General features: G+C 37.7%; 1 protein-coding gene across 1 annotated transcript in view; it reads right to left on the bottom strand.

Moving 5' to 3' along the window:
• The window catches only part of INPP4B (inositol polyphosphate-4-phosphatase type II B), a 380,123-nt gene that overhangs the window by 216,813 nt on the left and 142,196 nt on the right, over nt 1–21,114 (bottom strand). The gene's annotated exons all lie outside the window — the stretch shown is intronic.

The following is a 21,114-nucleotide window of genomic DNA, read 5'->3' as shown; positions in this document are numbered from 1 at the left end:
AAGCTAGCATTAAAAGGTCAAAGTTATACAGCATATGAACATAATTTTGGAGTACAATATATTTCAAACCTGTGTAGTAACAAATTCACTAAGCTTTAAATTGCACAATGAGGCATGCACTCTGAAAGCAGATAATTCTTAGTGCTTATATTTTTATGCTTAATTGCAATTGGATTTTTTTTAATTTCTGTTATTAATTTATAAAATCTTGTGGTTTTTTAAATATTTTTTCTTTATTCTCCTTTAATATGACATTTTTAACCAAAAAAAGAGTTTCCAAAATTATAATTTTCCATAGAAATATAAAAATAAGGTCAAAGTAACAAAAAATATTAATTTACTTACAAACATTTAAGCACCAACTATGCTGTAAGCATTATTCCATGCATAAGAATACAGCAGAGAAGAAAACAAAAAATCCCTGCCCTCATGGAGCTTGAATTCTTATGGTAAATAAGTAAATGATACATCACAATGTGGTATGTGCCATGGAGAAAAATTAAGCAGAGTAAGAAGGTGGGTGAGCGCTGGGTTGGGGCTGCTACTTTATATTCAGTAGCTGGAACAGACCTCTCTCACATGATGCCATTTGAACAAACAGCTAAAGGAAGTAAGGAAGTGAGCCATATGTCTTTCTTGGGGTAAGATCTTTCCAGGCAGAAAAAGCAGATGGTCCAAAGGCCTCGAAGAGAGTTAAGTGAATATGGTCCCCATATTCAAGGAAGAGCAAAGACATCAATGTGGCTAAGGTTGGGTAGTAGATGGGGAAGAGACTACTAGAAGACTAATACTAGACTAGAAGAGTAGAAGTTTTATATTGCTGCATAATAAATAACCACAAACTCAGTAACTTAAAACAACACCCATTTATTATCTCACAGTTTCTGCAGATGAGAAGTCTGGGCTGGGTCCTCTACTCAAGGTCTCACAAGACTGAAATCAAGATGTAGGCTGAGCCATATTCTCACATGGAGGCTCTAGGGAAGAATCCACTTCCTAGCTCATTCAGGTTGTTGGTAGAATTTATTTCCTTGTGGCTGCATGGCTGGGGTCCCCATTTCTAGCTAGTTATCAGCAGGGGTGACACTCAGCTCCCAGAGGCTACCCTCAAGTTCTTACCATGCGGCCCTCTCCAAAGGCAGTTCACAAGATGGCAGTTTGCTTTTTCAAGACCAGTAGGAGAATTTCTCTTTCCAATCTGCTAAGATGGTATCTATTACAAGGTTACCCCAGCCACCTACATGTAATTACACAAGTGACTATCTCATCACCTTGGGCAGATAGGGTAACCTTATAAAGGGAGGGACTATCCTATCATATTCACAGGTCCTACCCACACTCAAGGGGAGAGTATTATGCAGGGCATGTACACCAGGGAAGTGAGAACGTTAGGGGACATCTTATATTCTGTCTACAAGTAATGGTGAATGAGATAATCTAGAACTTTACAGGCCACTGTAAGAACTTTGGCTCTTACTCTGAGGGAAGTGGAAGCCCAACAGAAGATTTTAAACTGACAGAAGTTTTGAAGTGAGAACTTGGGCTGCAATACAGAAAATCGACTGTAGGGGAGCAAAGGGAGAAGCATGGAGATGAGTTAGAAGAAATTAGGATGAATTTGAGATGTGTCAGATTGTAGTTTTGTATTGGAGGTAGCACTAACAAGATATTGTGATTGATTGGATATAGAGAGTAAGAGAAAGGAATCAGAGACTATATAGGTTATGGCCTGAACAATGGGAAGAGTGAAATTGCAATTTCCTGAGATGGGAAGACTGTGAGGATAAACAGGATTTTAGAGGAAGGACTGAGCAGCAGGCAACAGTAAGGAATTCAGTTTTGAACATTTTAAGTTCGAGACATTTATTTAAAGTTCAAGTAAAGATGTCATTAGGTGGTTGAATGTGAGAGTCTAGAGTTCAAGGGACCAGTCAAGGCTAGAGATAAAAATATGGGAATCCTCAGAATATAGATGATATTAAAAGCTTTGAGACTGGATGGAAATGAGTGAGTGTAGAGTGAAAATAGAATTTTTCCTAGACTGAGATATAGGACACCTCAACATTTAGAGGTCAGAGTGATGAGAAACAACCTGCAAAAGAAACAGAGAAGGAGTGGCCAGCTTCCTAGTGGGAGGAAGAAAAAAAGAAAGTGGTATTTCAGATACCAAGTGAAAAATATGTTTATGCCAAGGAAGAGGAACATCAAAACTTATCCACTGCATTTAGCAACATGGAGGCTATTCATTCCTGATGGTGACAAGAGCTGTTTACATGAAGTGATAGAGATAAAAGCCTGATGAGAATGGATTCAAAAGACAATCAGAGTAAGCAAAGTAGAGACAGCTCCTAAAATGGTTCTCCTATAAAGAAGAGCAGGGAAATGGAGCATACGTTAGAAGGAAATGTGGGAGATTTGGTGGCATTTTTTTATGTGATAGACATGATCTAGTAGAGAGGGAATAATTTATGACACAAGAGTAAAAGGAGATAATTGCTGGAGTAATGTTCTTGGATAGGTGAAAAGAGAGGGAATCTAAAAGACTAATGGAGGGGTTGACTTTCAACGTGAAATAGAGTTCATCTATAAACAGGAAGGAAGGCAGAGTAGATACCGGTAAGTTGGTAAATACAGCGTGAGAAATTGTCAAATTCCTCTTCTTGGTGAAACAGAAACCAGATAAATCAGCTGAGAATGAGGAAGAGGGGAGATATTTTGGAGGCTCTGGAAACAAGGAGAGTGGGAGGGCAAATGTACCAGGGAATTATAGTAGTACTATAGAGTGATAGTGAAGGTACCCATGAAGTTAGGGGTCATGAACCCAAACGAAATTTGTAAGCACAGAAGTCAGGTTTTGCAAGCCCACTCAGCTGCAAGGATGTAAGTATGGAGTAGGTGAACAAAATGTTAGATTTAACCACAGTTTTTGTTGGTGTAGCTTTTATTTTTATTTTATCTATCTATCTATCTATCTATCTATCTATCTATCTATCTATCTGTCTGTCTACCTCCCTCCCTCCCTCCCTCCCTCCCTATCTGTGTTTTGCTGGAGGAGTATAGAAGAAGGGCACAAGAGTTGAGGATGTATTCAAGGGAATTGTTTTGTGATTTCTCGGTGATGGACCATGGAACCTCAACTGGATAAAAACAGAAGAGTAGATATAGGGGAGGGGGCTGTAAATGGTAGAGACATAACTTTAGGATCAATGACTAGGTGTAGTCAAAGAGCAATTAGAAGGAATATCCTGGAAAGATATGAGATGAAAAACCAGAAAGTAGATTACTTAAAATTAAGACTCTGGAGGAATGGGATTAATGACAAGATCTAAGAGATGACAACGGGAGTGGGTTGCTGGAATAGGGTAGAGAGAAGCCTAAAAGTCCAGGGAATTGAAAAGGTCATCTATGTGGCTATGGAATCACAAGATGTATAAGAGGAGTCGTGCTGAAGAGAGATAAAGTGAATTGCAAGTTAAAGTCCTCATGAAATGAGTGGAGATGAATCTTTAGGTGACCCCAGTAGTGCGGGGAATCCAATGGCATGTCTGACGCCATGAGCCTCAATCCAGGGACATTTTCAGAGGATGTTGATCCTACACCAGGTATAAAGGGCAGCCATTTGGTAGGGCTGCAGGGAAGAAAGCCAGCTTCTAGTTAAATAAAGAAAAATAACTGAGGTTAGGGGATGGGGCTGAGGAGGGATCTCAGATACCAGAACAGAGCTGGGGAGCAGAGGGCACTAGGGCCAGAGCAGGCAGAGGACAGACAGGCAAAATGATGGGCGGCCATGTGGATAAAGGATGACCTGGGAATCCAGTGCTTCCGTATGGGGACCAATCACCTGAGAATGAGTAATGGTTACTGCCACTATAAGGAAACTCAGTTTAGATAGGCAAAATATGCACAGGCAGACAGGGCAGCACTAATTTTAAAATACTATAAAGACTTGAAGTTTCCCATTTTCTGATTTTAACTTGTTCTGCTACATAGTCTTCACACTGTGGTATTAAATCATCTGGTAATTATTTTAGAGGTCAAAATGTGACTGATTCACAGTTAAAGCAGTCCTGATAGGACAATAAAGATTCCTACCGAACTTTTTTGTTAAAAGGAAGAAAAGTAATTAAAGCAAAGTTCAAGACACTCTGCAATATGGAAACAGTATACTGCTTTTATTCATGCTAAATAGAGTCTGAAGATCAGCAGGAACAGATCAAATGTCCTACACAGTTTTTCAACATGAAGTGCCTGAGAAAGCCATCTACCTTTTCTCCAAATGTCTCCCATTTAAAACATTATTTTAAGATTTCTGATTATGAGAGTATATCTATTAGTATTAAAAGGCCTTTATCACATCTCTAAAGAAGAATCCATATAAGAAAAAGAATGGATTTGGTATTTGGCAGGCTCAGGTTCTAACAGGAAGTAGAAAGACAGTAAAAATTAAAGTCACAGGATTAAAATTTTCAATTATAGAGCGATTGCTATATATGCCTTTGTAAATTTTTGAGAAGTGTATTGAAGTTTATGTTCCACATAAAGTTTCACTAGTTTTAAAAAACCCTGGACGCAGCTATCTTCTCTTTTATTCTAAGATAAACTCCTCAGAACATAGTATTAAGATTGAATAAAATTGGAGAATGCTTAGAGCAGAAGGTAACCTTAAGTATTATCCAACTCGTTTTGTAGAAACTAAGGCTCAGAGAGGTTAAGTGAAAGGCTTGAGGGCACCTCACAAGTCATTAGCAGTGCTGGGATTTGTCCAAGAACAGTAGCAGTCAGAAGGCCACATCTGATTTTTTAAAATTTATTTCTGAAAATCAAAAGATGAAATGGTGGTAACTTATTTATTTATTTATTTTTAGCTGCTTGCTCAATAAGTTTATTGTTCTAAATCCCTTGGCATTTCCTGGGTAACAGGAGTGTCTTTTGTTCTGATGAGGCAATGCTTGGTGGGCTCTTAAATGGGGGCCGGTCACCAGAAAGACCAAGACATGATTAGAAGCTTAGAATGTTCAGCTCCATACCCTATCTTCCAGGAAGGAAAGAAGGGTTAAAAATTGAGTGAACGATCCATCATGCCTATGTGATAAGCCCTCCATAAAAATCTCCAAAGTATGGGGTTCAGATAGCTTCCGGGTTGGTGAACGTATTCATGTAGTGGGAGGGTGGTGCACCCCAGCTCCAGGGGGACAGAAGCTCCTGCACTCAGGACTCTTCCAGATCTCTCCCTATGTATCTCTTCATCTGGCTGTTCATCTGTATCCTTTATGATACCCTTTATCATATAATAAACTGGTAAACATAAGTAAGTGCTTTCCTGAGCTCTGTGAACTGCTCTAGCAAATGATCGAATCCAAGGAAGGGGTCATGGGAACCTGTGATTTGTAGTCAAGTCGGACAGAAGTTGTGGGTAACCTGGGACCTGCCACCTGTGATTGGCAGCTGAAGTCAGGGTAGTCTTATGGGACTGAGCCCTTAACCTGTGGGGGTCTGCATCAACCCCAGTTAGTGTCAGAATTGAATTGAATTGTAAGGACACCCAGCTGGTACCACAGAGAATCGCTTGGGAAAACCCCACACATTTGGTTGTAAGAACTGTCAGAAGTGAAGTATTCTGTGTCAGTAGGAAATGAGAAACACACAGAAGCATTTTTCCTTTATGCTGATTATTCTGCAGAATCAAATTATTATTCCTTATTCTCAATGTGGTTTTATTTAAGCTTCTATGTTTTTAACAATATAGTTTCTCTTCTCCATCCTGCTATTATTTAATAAATTGATGTGTTACAGAACTTTCTTGAGAGCATTGAACAGATACTTTCTAAAATATTCTTTTACCAATGAATTTTAAAATGTTAATGATGATTTTTCTCTATTTACTTATTCATAAATTTGCTTCTCTTGACTGTACCTTAAAACATTTTCCTAGGCTTCACATGGTTGCTTTATTTTTTTCTTTGTTAGTTTATTAATTCATTTTTACAATCCTAATTCATCTAAACTTAATAATGTTTAAAAGTGAACTTCCATGCTCTTTCTTTTTTTTGTGAGGAAGATTAGCCCTGAGCTAACGTCCGTTGCCAATCCTCTTTTTGCTGAGGAAGATTGGCCCTGGGCTCACATCTGTGCCCATCTTCCTCTACTTTATATGAGATGCTGCCACAGCATGGCTTGACGAGCAGTGCGTCAGTCTGTGCCCGGGATCCGAACCTGTGAACCCCAGGCCGCCAAAGCAGAGCGTGCGAACTTTGCTGCGCCACCGGACCAGCCCCGCATGCTTTTTCTTAAAACATGCTTCACTGAAGCCTCCTCCTACTCAGTTAGCAGAACTCCATTGTTTGCAAAGTCTGGACCACAATCTTTGGATTCATATTTTTTTCCTTTGTCTCAGATCTCACATTGATGCTGTCACCAAATTCTGTTTGTTGTATCTTCAAAATATATCCAGAATGTGACCATTTCTCACCACCTCCAAACGACCTTGCTGGTGAAGCCACCATCACTCGTCACCTGCACTAGCGCTGAAGCCTCCTACTCGGCCTCCCTCTTTCCACTCTTGCCTTCCTATGTTGTGTCTGTTCTCAACACAACACAAGTCAGATGATGTCACTCCTCTGATCAAAACCCTGCCATGGCTCCAGCTTTACTCAGAGTAAAGGATGAAGCAGGCATCACAGCTTTCAGTCCTATACCACCTAGACCCTTGTCACATCCTTGGCCTTATTTCTTTTACTCTCACTTAACCCCTGCCTCATGGGCCTCTTTACTGTTCCATAAATACACCAGGCAAACTCCCTCCTTAGGGTCTTTACATTGGCTATTCATTTTGCTTAAAACAGCAACAGCACCACCACTCCCCAGCTAATATCTGCATGGTTATTTTCCCCTTCAAGTTCTTGTTCACATATCACCTTCCCAAAGAGAGCGGCACTGATCATCCAGCGAACCGGGCGGGCCTTAGGTGGAGAAAGCATATGATCAAAGACAGGTGGGTATCAAATAGCCTGGAGTTGCTGGATACTCATTTTTGAAAAAAGAAAAAGCTATTTAGGCCTAGTGTTGTGAGACACTCACGTCGATGATGATGATGATGGTAAGGATGATCAGTATTTATTGGGTGCTATGTACCAGACACTGTTTCAATTGCATTACATGTATTATTTTTTAAAAATCTCAATATCAATCTCATGAGGCACGTATTACTCTTATTCTGAATTTTAGATGAGGATTGTGAGGTGCTCTCAGAACTCCAAGCAGTGTGTCTGTTTCTAAAGACTTCTTTAAACCTGATCCTGACAGTGTTGTCTTCCAGGAACATGAAGGTTATCCAATAAAGACTAATACCTTTTCCTTGTAAAATTCACTAATCGGGTCCTCTAAGTAATACAAAAATTACTTCCTTACTTCCTTCTGCCCACACTCTTCAATCACCAACACCACTCCCATCACTTACAAGCAAGTCATCGATGGAGACAATCCTCAGGCTCCTAGCACTAGTGACTTAGCGCTTGTCTAATCCAAATTCTTCATTTTTGAGATGATAAAATCAAAGCACCAAAAAATCTACTTCCTGAAGTCATATATGTAATGGCAGATCTTGGGCCACATTTCTTAAGAGTGAAGTGACTTGGTTTCCAGTCCCAGCTAATGTTAACAGGCAATCTACACGGCCATCATAGTCAGCACTGGAACCTCTCAAACCAGCTTTATGCACTGATTATTAATATACATGACTCAAAAATAGAAGAGGAAACTCTTTCCCAGAATGAGTATTCATGTGCTCTTATAAAATGTGGCTTGCTCTCCATTCTCAGCCTCTCCTCTAGCTTCAGAGCTGCCCAGGATTCTACTCTTAAAAGTAGTTCCAGAAGGAAACTCTCCTACCACTTGGTAATTCATTAACCCTCCTTTCTGATTCCATCTCTCAGTAGGGAAGGCATCAGGTGGAAAGTTTGTAAAGATTTCATTGAGGAATAGACCCGTAAGGTGAAAAATGGGAAAAACACTTTCCCAGAAAATATGTATTCCCGGTTTTTACTCCTCTTAGCCCTGAAACTCAAAGAAACTTTGCTGCTTCATTTTATGTCCATGACTAGCACTGTTGAACTCAACGCATTTACAAAAACAATCCCTGAGAAAATAATAAAATTTCATAACAAATATTATGAAACCAGTTATAGGTGTTTTTACCATTTCCCCCTCCCTGGAGCCTTCACATATCCTTTATTTTCTTTATTTTTCAAATGAACTTGGCAGGAAAGATAACATCCCTCAAATAGTACTTGTTTCAAGGGGGTTGACGGAAGAAGAGACGGCAGGAAATAAAGAGTAGGTAAAAAACTTTTTTTTCCCTATTACAGTATAAAGGGATCCTTTTCTTAAAATCTGGCTTATGAACCCGTAATTCAAGTTCATCTCAGTGGTATTATTATCATTAGTAAACAGATGGGGAAATTTAAGCAATGTAATTAACTCCTAGTAACAAAAAGGAACTCTAACTTCCTCCAATGTTACAATCGCAAGCCTATCCTTAATGTGCATTAAAGGCTATATCACTTGGTCATAGAAGCAATTCATTTCTATTGGTACCAGAGACAAGTCTCAACAGCCAAGAAGTTTAGTGTTAGCTGGCAATTTGCCCAAGAAACAAGCAAACCCAAGAACCCTTAGAGATTGTCTCTCCTATTTACTGTGTAAGTTCCTGGAAAATCTTCAATTTGATTCTAGATAAGAGAAAAATAATCCCCACTATGCACCATTTCTAAGTTTAGGATTGAAACTTTTAAACCTACTTTGAATTCGAGATACTGTACCAAAATCGAGGAAGATAAAAATAAAATAAAATAAAATTCGGGCCAGCCCCGTAGCCAAGTGGTTCAAGTTCCGTGCTCTCCGCATCAGTGGCCCAGGTTCATGGGCTCAGATCCCAGGCGCGGACCTACTCCACTCGTCAACCATGCTGTGGAGGCGTCCCACGTACAAAGTAGAGGAAGACTGGCACGGATTAGCTCAGGGCTACTCTTGCTAGTCTTCCTGAGGCCAAAAAAAAAGAGGAAGACTGCCAGCGGATGTTTGCTCAGGGTGAATCCTCCTCACCAAAAAAAAAAATGAATAAATAAAAATAAAATAAAATTCAAGTTATCCACTCAGATCTTCAATGGACGGATGAAGCTTAGACCAAGTCTATGAGGGAAGCTTAAATTTGTTTTTACCAATCAACTTTTTATATTAAGTTCTAAAGGAATGTGTTTGTTTACTTTCCAGCTTACATGTGTGAACATCAGAAAGAAGTAACATTCAGCACGTATATAGCAGTGAATTTGGTCATTTCATTTACTTATAATAATGTAATATACACCCAGTAGCACTTTGGTCGGGTCCAATTAAACCTGCATGAGATGAATTCAGTTAATTTTAAAAACTCACTTTCTATGCAAGATGGTGAAACTGTTCCATAATGTAATAAACTCATCAGTGCCATACAATGTTATAAAGAATCTTTAATATTTTCTATCAAATTCTAAGAAGCTTAAGTACATTGAGCAAGAGACCCAATGGATCACCCATAAAATAGGCCCTTTTCTAGAAACAACCGTCCCTCATTGTAGCACAGCCTTGAGAAAAACAATTTGCTTAGATTGGTGCTAAATGCAATTAAGTGAAGCAAAATAAACTTGCCTGTTCTCTTCTTTCTTTTCACTATTCTACATGTTTTTTTCTTTGATCGCATCCTTCTCTTTTGCTTCTTAAAATCAGTTATCACATTATTTTTGTGTATTTTCTGTTTCCTTATCTTCCATTAATAAAACAGTATTCTCCTTCTTTTTCCTGACTCAATTCTTTAACTTACTGGCGTCTCATTGGGAACAATCTCTTTCAACCACATTTTTACTATGAGACAGCTATGCTATGCCACAGAACAACAGACATCAGTGAATTTCAGTTAGTGGATTAAGGTAGAAAATCCTAGGCTAGAGCATGCTATTAGGGGAATACATTGTCAAGGGGCAGGTCACTTTCTATATTCCCTCAGGGAGGAAACTTTCAGCACAGCTCGCTCATATACATTAAGTAGAACTGACAATGTGTAAACGGGAAAGCCAAGTCAAACCTCAATGGAAACAGTTAAAAAATGGTGACCTTCTAGCGATCATTAAGCCTTTGTTAGCTAGAGTGGGAGCAATGAGCTCTGCCCTGCTTCTCCAGGCACCCACTCAAAGGCCTGATGATAGGAACATGGTCCTTTGGTCATGGGAGATTGAGGAGCCAATGATAAGCTGTGGCGGGGGATGGCGAGCAGACCTTTTCACTGACATGCCTGGAGACTATTACTTCTCAGTTGCTAGTGAGAGTAAATTTGGAGAATATCAATGTTTTTTGGATGGGTAAGACTTATCCCTTGAGCAAGAGATACCAAAAAATGGAGGAAAAATAATTGGAAGCCAGTGTGGGAAAGAATCTAACTTGCATCATCTACACATACAAACATTGTTGTGCTCTCTTGCTGGCTTAAGTTGAAACTGAGCTCAAAACCCCAAGAAGGGTTTCGCGAGAAAGACAGAAACACTAACTCCACCCTTGGAAAGTGTTATGTGCACTCAGGTCACTATAAATGAGGGAGGAAGTGGTGTCAGTGTCAAGTGTAATATGTGTGCCTACAGAAGAGACTGGAAAAGTAGGTTTGCTGTCTTGTATATCTTGGCCAAAGCTTTTGCATATGTTCACATTCATGCTTATTTGGGTGGGGAGTGGGAAGGAATATAAACTTTAAAGCAGGAAAAAAGCATAATCAGATAAGAATTTTAGAAAGGATGATTTAAAAATGATGCTTGGGTTGCATTTAGGGCAGCTGATGGTTCCTAGTTTAACCAAGAAAGGAAAAGCACCTAAAGGCAGAGCTTCCAGGGAAAGAGCCAAATTCAGTTTAGGGTAGTTCCAGTATTAGGTGATTGTGAAAATAAATATGTGCCCACTTATCCAAGCTTAAAAAGAATCTGTCAGTGAACATAAAAGAGACAGTATGTATTTCGTCACTCCTTTCTCATATATTTTGTACAAATTTCACAAATTGGTGTTGCTATAGGCCATGGCATGGGTGTAAAAAGCCATGGGGTTGGAAATGCCTGTGGATAGGGGGACTGGGGACAGGACAAATAGGGGTGAGTAACTGCATGTGGATAGAGGCATAATGTGTGGAGGTGGAGGGTGTGTATGTAGGAGCAAGTGTTCATTTGGGTGAAGATCACATGCCTGCCTACAGAAGTGTATGCTAGAGAATATGCTTATGGTGGCAAAAAGTGGATAAATACATACAGTCACTCACGTACTTCTCTGGAAAATTTGTGGTTATGTCACCAACTAGGGGCCTCAAGAAACTCAAAGGTGGGTTTGGAAGCAATTAACTGTTTTTCCAGGTTGTTTCTTTTTCTTTTGTGTGTTAAGGAGATGTAACCACGGGCCATCCTGAAACTGATCAAGCCTCACCACAAGAGCTACGCCCACGACCTTTGCCTTGTTTTTAATGCAAAGATCTCTCCAGGAGGAGCTTAGGCCTCATTATGTGGAAGCACGTTCACCAACTGAGCCTTTGCAAGCGAATACCCGCCTCTCCCTTTGAATATTCATTCCCCAACCAAAGAAAAGTTCCTGTTTTCCTTCCTTGGAGGACGCCATGACTTTGGAAATGATGCCTCATGGCCTCCTATTTGCTGCAAATGCAGTTTACTTTGTGAGACAACTTCCACTGGTGTAGAGTCTTATTTAACTCACCAGGAGGCAAGCCCACTTGGTTCGGTATCAGTAGTTCTTGTTGTTCTAAATCAGCATTTTCTAAACCATGTAGCTGTGTTTCTTGGAACACAGTGTCCGCTAAGCTGTTAATAGATGTTCCATGAAGATAGCTTCTTGTGTTCAAATTAGTTTGGGAAAAGCTGCAGGTGACATCTGTCCTCTGAGAGACCCAAAGGGCCATGAGGGCTAATGAAGGCTCTGAGAAGTCCTACAGCAAGGTAACCCACTTCACTTTTTTTTTTATAATAGCATTTTCCAACTTATTTTGACATAAAACTTTAATTTAAAGAACATATACTAATAACTGAAGGCATACTGGTGTTCCAAAAAATAGTTTGGAAAAGGCTGATATAAATGTGTCCAGAGGAGCAGAAACAGAATGATAATGATGAAAGTGACTTTGGTAACTATGGTCAAATCCACTACAGAATTTTCAGGTCAAATATAATTCCTCACAGGCCTAATCATTCCTGCAAATTATCTTCAAAGCTAACTTAGCTCTCCAACTTCTTAAGCAGGTAGGTCTGTGAGTACAGACATTAACTTCGTGTGATTTGCATTTTAAAAGAGGAAAGATTTCAGGCTTTTCTATACAAATTGAGGAGCTATTGAAGTGTACTCCAAGTATGTGTTGTCCCTTCAGTGACTGCAAACTCTAATTTGCAATGTGACTAATAGACATCTTTTGAATAATGCAAACTAAGAAAGTGCTAATTGGTTTCCCTGGTCATACCTACAGCCTCATGAAAATGGATTAAGAACATAAGAAAAATGCAGACAATATAACCTCAGAGCATTTAAATTAAAGTCTAACTGAATGAAATGGAAAATAATAATACTGATAATAATAATTTTAGTAATAGGCAATCAGCATGATGAGCACTTGCTTTGCATCACACATCATTTCAGATAGGCTGTGTATAATATGTCTAATTCTCACCCGAAAAAAAAAAAAAAAACCTAAGGCTAGAGAAGTTGATCAATAAAAGAAAATATAAAAATTATAGCTAACATTTATTGAGCACTTAATGTGTATCAGGCATTGTTGTAAACATTTCACATTAGGAATTCATGTGAGCCTCAAAATAGCCCTGTGAGGTGGGCCCCACTGTCATCTCCATTTCACAGATAAGAAAACTGGGCAATCTAGAAGAGTCAGGATTTGGGCTCAGGTATGGCTCTAAAACACGTGCTCTTTCTACGTCTCTACTGTCCTGATCCCATGATATTTGTATACTTTGCATTCTCTGATTTTATTACAGATTGATGTGATTTTAACAATTATTACAAAGTGGTTCATGTGAGAGCCTTTTCATAATTCTAGGCAATTGTGTCCCTAAAGGACATTGACACAGTCACATAAAAGTATATAGTTTCAGAAGGAAATGCTCCTCCTTCTGTGTTTGAGGTCTCCCTCATTCTCACAGTCCAGTCCTGAGAAATGGCGCTTGAAATACTTCTGTAGACAGTTTTTAATATATTCAGCAATAAAATGCAACAGTAAACTCTAAACACAATTGATACTGTGTCAAATTTATGAATTTCTGTCCTGACTTCAAAGCTATATTGCTCAAGTTTTAAGTCAAAACAAATTTTACTTTTTTCCCAAATCTACTGGAATGCTTCCTGTTTCAACCAAACAAACTGCTCTGCATATGCCTCTTGCCGGTATCTGCCAACTGATAAGAAGCCAAATCTGATGTCAGAGAGATTAAAGCCAGAATTTAGGTGTCACGTAAGCACTCATTTCTCAGATAATAGAAATGGTATATCCAGATCAAAGGTTAAATCAACCCCTTTGCCATGGACCAATTTAGAGAATTGTGGATATTTTAAGAAGGAACTTCAACAAACTAAGCAAGCAAACTAAGCAAAACATTAAGTGATTGTTGAGGGAATTAGTAAGTTTAATGCAAGAAGGAAAGAAAACAATATTTACAGAGCGTTTTTCTCTAACACACGGCAGTGCATGGAACTTCACTGCATTTATTAATTGCCCAGAATCACCCTGGGAGGAAGGTCATTAGTACTTCCGTTAACAGATGTTAAAGAGGACAGACAATATGCCTGGGGTGACATAGCTGGTGACAGAGCTGCAACTTGAACCCAAGTCTGGTATGAAAGTCTGGTGTTCTTTCTACTACATTACACCCATTCCTGAGAAAAAAAAGGAGACAAGATTTAAAGTTGAACAAAAGAGCTGCTTTCAAATGTGATCATAGAGCAAAGGCATGACACTTGTTCTACTTGACTCCATGATGGAGAACTGGGACCATAGCAAGGACATAAAATTTGGGATGAAATAGGAATACTTTTCTACAACTGACCTATCTGAAAATGGAAAAGATGTGTGGCCTCCTGAGTTTGAGTACCCTGTCGTTACAGTGGTCCAAGAAGAAGCTGAAGTGCCAATATCTCTTCTTGTCTCTAAAATTATTTGATTCTAAGATTCAAACAAAATACATATTCTCTAAGAAATCTTTGCTATCAAGAGCCCTTCTCTCCCAATCTCCATTTTCCATCTTGTCTCAGCTGTGTGACCTCAGGAAGTCAAACTGATGTTCCTCAGTTTACTTATTAGTAAACAGGAATAATATCACCTTCCAGGAAAGGTTATTAGAAGATTAAGATAAAACATTTGAAATGCTTAACCCATCGTAAAGCTCAAATAGTGTTAGTTACCTCCTCCTATGTGTTTATGAAGTCTGAGTCTGTCAGAATCAGAGAGGCCCTAGGAGGAGCTTCCTGTCACCCTCCCTTGAATCATGCCAAAAGCACAGTGAAAGAAGTACTCTAGGGAGGCTCTCCCCTTCTTTGTGTATCTGGATCAATCACAAGTGTGCATTTGCTATTTTTTTTTTATATAATTTTATTTTTTTATTTATTTTTCCCCCAAAGCCCCAGTAGATAGTTGTATGTCATGGCTGCACATCCTTCTAGTTGCTGTATGTGGGACACGGCCTCAGCATGGCCAGAGAAGCGGTGCGTCTGTGCGCGCCCGGGATCCAAACCCCGGCCGCCAGCAGCGGAGCACGCGCACTTAACCGCTAAGCCACAGGGCCAGCCCTGCATTTGCTATTGACTTGCATGTTTTCCTGCTTGTTCATGCCCAGAGAAAACTATGCAGTGTTCTTATGTATTGTTTTCTGGGTTTATGATGTGCATTTTTAGTAAATTCTATGCAAAAGCATCAAGTTAGGTTTTTACATGCCATCCTCATCCTCTAACTTTTCCATTGGTGCATTCAATAAAGTATAATACCATTCGGTTTTATAATTAACCATGAATAAGCTATTCTCTCTCAAAGAGGGTTCTTTGGCTGCCAGTTAATTTCTATTGCTCTTATTTAATATAGAAAATGTTTTAGACATACATAAGAATTAGTGTTGTGGAACTATCAGAATTTTCTGCTATAATCCTACTTTATGGTACCTATAAAAGCTAACTGGAAGACTTTTAAAAGAGAATGAAATATATTCAAAATATACGTGACTGTTGAGATGCTTGGATGTGAGTTTTTTAAATTATCTCTGAAGTTCAAGTAAATATTGATAAGAGATATCATTATAGAAGTATTCATCCTACATACAACTTTAAATTAAGACTTAAATTAAGGTGCTTAAAATAAGACTTGCATAACCATTATTTGCATACAGGAGAAGAGTAGTCGTAGGAAATTAAAACTCCACGAAAGTTTAATTTCATTTGAAATGAAAAAGAAACATCATTTAAAACTCTATTGTCAATCTATGGCCAATGTTGGTCTCAGGTTCCTGTGGGAGTTCAAATGTATTCATGCATTCCAGCAACAAACTTATTTTGATCCACTGCCCTGTGGCCTATAGAACATGCCTGGGCTCCCAACCTGTGAGATGCTAGCGACAATTTCATCTTTTTATCACTCTAAATATGCTTGTGCATAAAACAATATGTCATAGCCTAAGGAGCCTCTCCTTATCATTACTTCCAGCTCTCAAGTTAAGAACATGTCTTTGGGAGATTATGTTCAAAATATGTGGGGTTTTTTGTTCTTTTTTTTTAGAAACAAAATTAAAGTGTGTGTGTGTTTAAGGAGGTTAAATTAAGCAAAACACCAAAAAATAAAAACTTAAAGCGTTTATAATTTGGATCTTGCCTTCTCTAAGCACACACATTTGACAACAATGGAAAGTAAGTATTCATGGTTTGTGAGAAAGCGAAATGGTCCTAAAATAATATAGATGAACAAACAGATATCCATCTACACAATGTATATTTTTAGATGCATGAATATGTACACATATAAATGTTACATAAAATAGGGAAAATTTGAAAACAAACAGTAGAAATCTACTGTTTATTTCTTTCATAGCTTCTCCCATACATCTAGATGCTATAGATATAAACATAGCACCTATAAACACAGCACCACATGTCTCTTTAGGATCATCAGAGTCTTATGTTGTATGTTACATGACAGCACTACTATAAATGTGGCAGAAGTAATAAATAAAAGAAAAAACATAAATTCTCTTTTTATGAATAAATTCTTTCACGTCTGTATTCAAGAAAATTTTTTCACATCCATTCTGATAAAATTATATAAATGTTTGCTTAGTTTTAGAGGGTTACATGTAGAAGGTCACAAAAGAAATGATAGAGCACTTAAGATGAGCTAAAAGTTTCTGTGACAAGGTAAAGTGGCCTACACTGAAATCAGTGTGAATTCTAAGTAAGGTTTTCAGCTTTTCAAGCTAATTACAATCTATCACTCACTATTTCTTTGAAGGTTACTTGTCTCAGATATACTCTAATACTTACAATGTATTATAGTCACTAATTTAGGTAAATTCCACTCGGAAGTAAATGGTACTAGGTGTATATTTAGCATCCATAAAAATATAAGGCAGTCATCATCATGAATCAAAATTCCAACAAATAATTATTGAACCTCTACTATATCGCAGGCAGATAAGATTGAATTTTAAGATAAAGCATTAAGAAAAAAATAATTGAGGTCCCTAAAACTCTCCAAAGGATAGAATATAAAATAGAGAAGGAAGCGAAGATTCTATTAGATCATTAGCTTCCTACGAGGCAGGAAAATAAAAACGGAACAAGCTCTGGACTCAGACCAAACCGAATTCTAATCCTCTGTGTACAGTCAGCAGCTGTGGGATCTTAGACAAGTTGCTGTAAAACGAATATGATAATGCTGCATGGATTAAATAAGATCATGCATAAAAACCACCTAACACATTCCTTGCATGCTAGTAGATGCTCAATAAATAACGAGATGTACATTAATAGTGTTACTAATAACATCAACTGCAAAATATTAACTCTGCTATTTTTAAAAATTTCCAGAGAACCTATCACTGTAGGTGGCATATGAAAAATTCTTAATAAATGCTTGCTGAATGAATGAGCACTGAGTGAAATCCAAACTGTGAGGAGACATGCGACAAAGCTCACATAAGGTCAGAACACTTCCATCTGTCTCCATTCTCTGAAAAGGATTTCCTAGAAAAGAAGTTTCATCCTCCCCTCTTTTTTCTGCCTTTGTGGTTGTTTGAATACTTTAAGAACAATGTAATTTTTCCCGACTGCTAGCATCAGTGCCAGAGACAGATCTAATCTCTCCATTCTGTTATTAAATCATAAGACAGGATTATAATGTTCCAAATTTCTGCTTGTACGGTCCCAAGATATTCAGATCAGGTTGGTAGAGCAAATGATTGTCAGGTGCTTGGGCAGTAAACCAGGTACAGGGCTTGATAATGCCATGGTTCTGGGATGAGAATAGATCCCACAAGTTTCCCTCAGTCACCATTTCCCCCTAACCTATCAGCCTCGTTCCCACTTTCTGCCACCATGGCTAATATTCTTGAGTTCTCCATGATGTGTTAACACTCATTATGTCTTCATTTACTGTAAGACGAGGCCCTGTGGTGGAATCAAAGTGGAAGAAACCACGAATATGTGGTCCTGGACCCGAGGCCTTGCTTTTTTCTGCCTTTACTAAGTCACATGATATGTGATAGGTTTTAACCAGTTCTCAGTTTTCTCTTTTGTCAAAGGGTCATTAAGAACACAGGTTTTGCAGTCAGAAATGTGTGGCTTCATACATTGGCTTTCCCACTTAGAAGCGTTGTAAATTTGTACAAATTACTTATCTGCTTTCTATACCTCAGTTTCTTTTTTTTTTTTATTTATTTTTTATTTTTTTAAAGATTTTATTTATTTTATTTTTTCCCCCCAAAGCCCCAGTAGATAGTCGTATGTCATAGCTGCACATCCTTCTAGTTGCTGTATGTGGGACTCGGCCTCAGGATGGAGGGAGAAGTGGTGCCTCGATGCGCACCCGGGATCCGAACCCGGGCCACCAGCATTGCAGCGCGCGCACTTAACCACCAAGCCACAGGGCCGGCCCTATACCTCAGTTTCTTAATTTATAAAATGGCAAGAATAATAACATTAAAGGCTAATTTGATAAGGGTCAATGAGACAACATCTCTAATATACTTATCAGAGCATAAAGTACATAGTGTCTTCTTCTTATTATTATTATAAGATTATCCAATGTTTTTCATGCCTACAATTATAATTCTCTATATAAGAACCCTAGCTTGTTTATATTATATTACAGAAGTCTGGAATAATCAACTAAAGAACAAAACAGAAAATATAACTGAGATCTAAACGAAGTCAAGAACTATCAAATGTAAACTAGCAAAACAAAGCAAATGTAATATAAAAGTAAAAAGGTTAATACTAAATAAAGATATCAAGTCCAATTGGGATACTAGAACACTTAGAAAGAAATTTAGTAATTATGCATTTAAATGAAGATGAACTACATGAGTAGAAACCACTTTATATTTGAGGTGTTTTCCCAATACATGCAAACAAATTTTACTCTGTAACATTAAAAATACACTCTATCATATTTCATGAAATTTGAGTCTAAATCTACAAATCAGACACACACTTCTTGCCCCTTTAAGTTTTCTGAGGGGAAAAAAATTTCAATTCAGTTCAAAAATTCCAGTTCAAAGCATCTATGACATAGTAGCCACATTAAACTACGGTGTTCTGTGGAACTAGTTTGAGAGTCTTGGAACCTGAAGTATCTGGTAAGAAGCAACCCAAAGGGACAGGGAACATAAATAGAACTAGACAGATTTTTGGGAAGCTCACTATCAAAGAATGGTGCCTAGAAATACACTCTTATTTCAGTGAATTTGTTTTACAAAAATCTGAGAAATCTATTGCTTTCAAAATAATGACTGGAATATACAAGGAATAAAAGTCAGATATTATCAGTGCAAAGGAAAATTAAAAACAAAACAAAACAAACAATCTGAAAAATGTTTCTTATCCCTGACCTAATGTTCCTCCAACTCAGTACCTCAGAGACTACCGAGTCAGTGGAAAGAAGATAAATTACATCTGAAGGAAAAAACATGAAATACTGAAATCAAAAGGCTACGAAAAGTCTATAATGTGTCTGGTTCGTAGGGAGAGAAATCCACAAATTTGGCAAAGCACAAAAACAGAAAAAATAATAACCTAGCCATTTCACGATTGGTTTTCAAAAATTATTTTTTCTAAAAAATTCAATTGTGTGTCGTTGAACTTGTTTTCCTTTTATACAATCAAAATCAAATGAGTATACTCACTAAGCAGAGGTATTAAAATCAAAAGTGGAAATTTGTATTGATTTCATCTAAATCTGAAATTATTATATTCCTTTCTTCTTCCAAAGGTAATATTCTAAACTTGACCCTTCTGTTCTATCCTCTCTCTAAGGTATGGTATAGTTCACTAGTTTTCATTTCACTAAGGATTTCTGGTCCCTGATTTCTGTTTCACAGGCAGTGTCTGAATGTTGTGTAGTGTGCTGCTGATGTTAATGACAGTTATGATATAGTCAACACTGCAGCTTGTGAGTCAGCAAGAAGACGAATAAAGTGAATGCATCTTATCTAGAAAACACGTGGCCCACTAGTAGTTCTAAGTTAGCTCAATGTCTGACACCTCCTATCATGAATCCAGAGGCACTTGGGTCAGATCTAACCACCATGCTAGGTTGGGAACAGATATTTTCTAGGGTGTCAGTGACATTGATAGCTAGACATTTTAGCTGGCCCTTACACCCTTCAAATTGAAAATAACCACAGCAAAATTTTATTGGGAATAACACCACAAAACTATAAAGATTTTTAAATGTTTTCCCAAGTAAAATACAACAAAAAAATAACAGCTGTTTAAGAGACACAGCCTAAAAGGAGCCGGAGAGAAGACGGTGGCCTCATCAGAACCCACCAAAACATATTTTTCTGCGTGAATATGGATTACTTTAAATTATTTTCTACTATCTCTTAAGTCAAAATGCAAAAATGTAAGGATCAGGAAAAATCAGAAAAAGAGAAAGCCAGCAGTACAGATTCCAGGATAAGCCACAGCATCTTTAATGAAATAAATTGTTGGTTACAAGTGGGTCTTTGGGGGCCGAGGCAGGGGGCAAAGAGACTTAAGACATTGTTTCTGCCCAGAGAGTGGTCTCTACGTTTCATCAAAAGAGGAGCATTTTAAGATTTACAGAGTTCTATACAATTTTTATATTCATTTATACTATACGAATACTGCAAGAGGTATTCTTCATGTATACTTAATTTTAAAAATTATTATACAGTTAGAAAACAACATACTATTATTGTTTTAAATTTATTATGAATTTAAAAAGAAATATTTATTCTATTTATTACTCTTGTTAGTATTAAAACACTATGCAACTTTCTAAAGATTGTTGTCTCATCTTCTATATCAAAACAAATTGCACTCATACTCAAAATTAGCTACGATCTATTGTCTATTTCAATATGTCTGTATATTTATTATTAAATATTTAATAGTATAGCAACAAAATAAGCTTAAAAAAAGAGAATAATCAGCTTTCCCTCTATTATCATAAGTCTGCAATGTTGCCTCTAACAAACATATTTCAAACCTAAAAAAACTGCTTGATTTAAAAAGTAACATTTTGATAAGTAACAGAAAAATCACTTAATAGTATGCTCATCGTTTCTATTTACTTTCTTACTTTCAAAGAATTTCATCACTTTAACAATTATGTAATACTTTTTCTTCCTATAAGGGCTGGTAACCTTTGACAATTTGAAACATGAACTTGAATGTGAACTTGAATAACTGCTGTTTCACTAAAACTTGTGCAGTGGAGAACCTAAGCCATTTGAGAGTTAACATCGAAACATCTGCAAGAATTGTGACTTTCAAACCCAACAAGCCATCAATAAATATGACGGGCTATTAACAGCA

This window comes from Ceratotherium simum, chromosome 12 (assembly GCF_057802395.1).
Source record: "Ceratotherium simum simum isolate JZ-2026a chromosome 12, ASM5780239v1, whole genome shotgun sequence".
Classification (NCBI taxonomy): domain Eukaryota; kingdom Metazoa; phylum Chordata; class Mammalia; order Perissodactyla; family Rhinocerotidae; genus Ceratotherium; species Ceratotherium simum.
The sequence above is the reverse complement of the archived record's forward strand: the minus strand, read 5'-3'. Positions and strand labels throughout refer to the sequence as shown.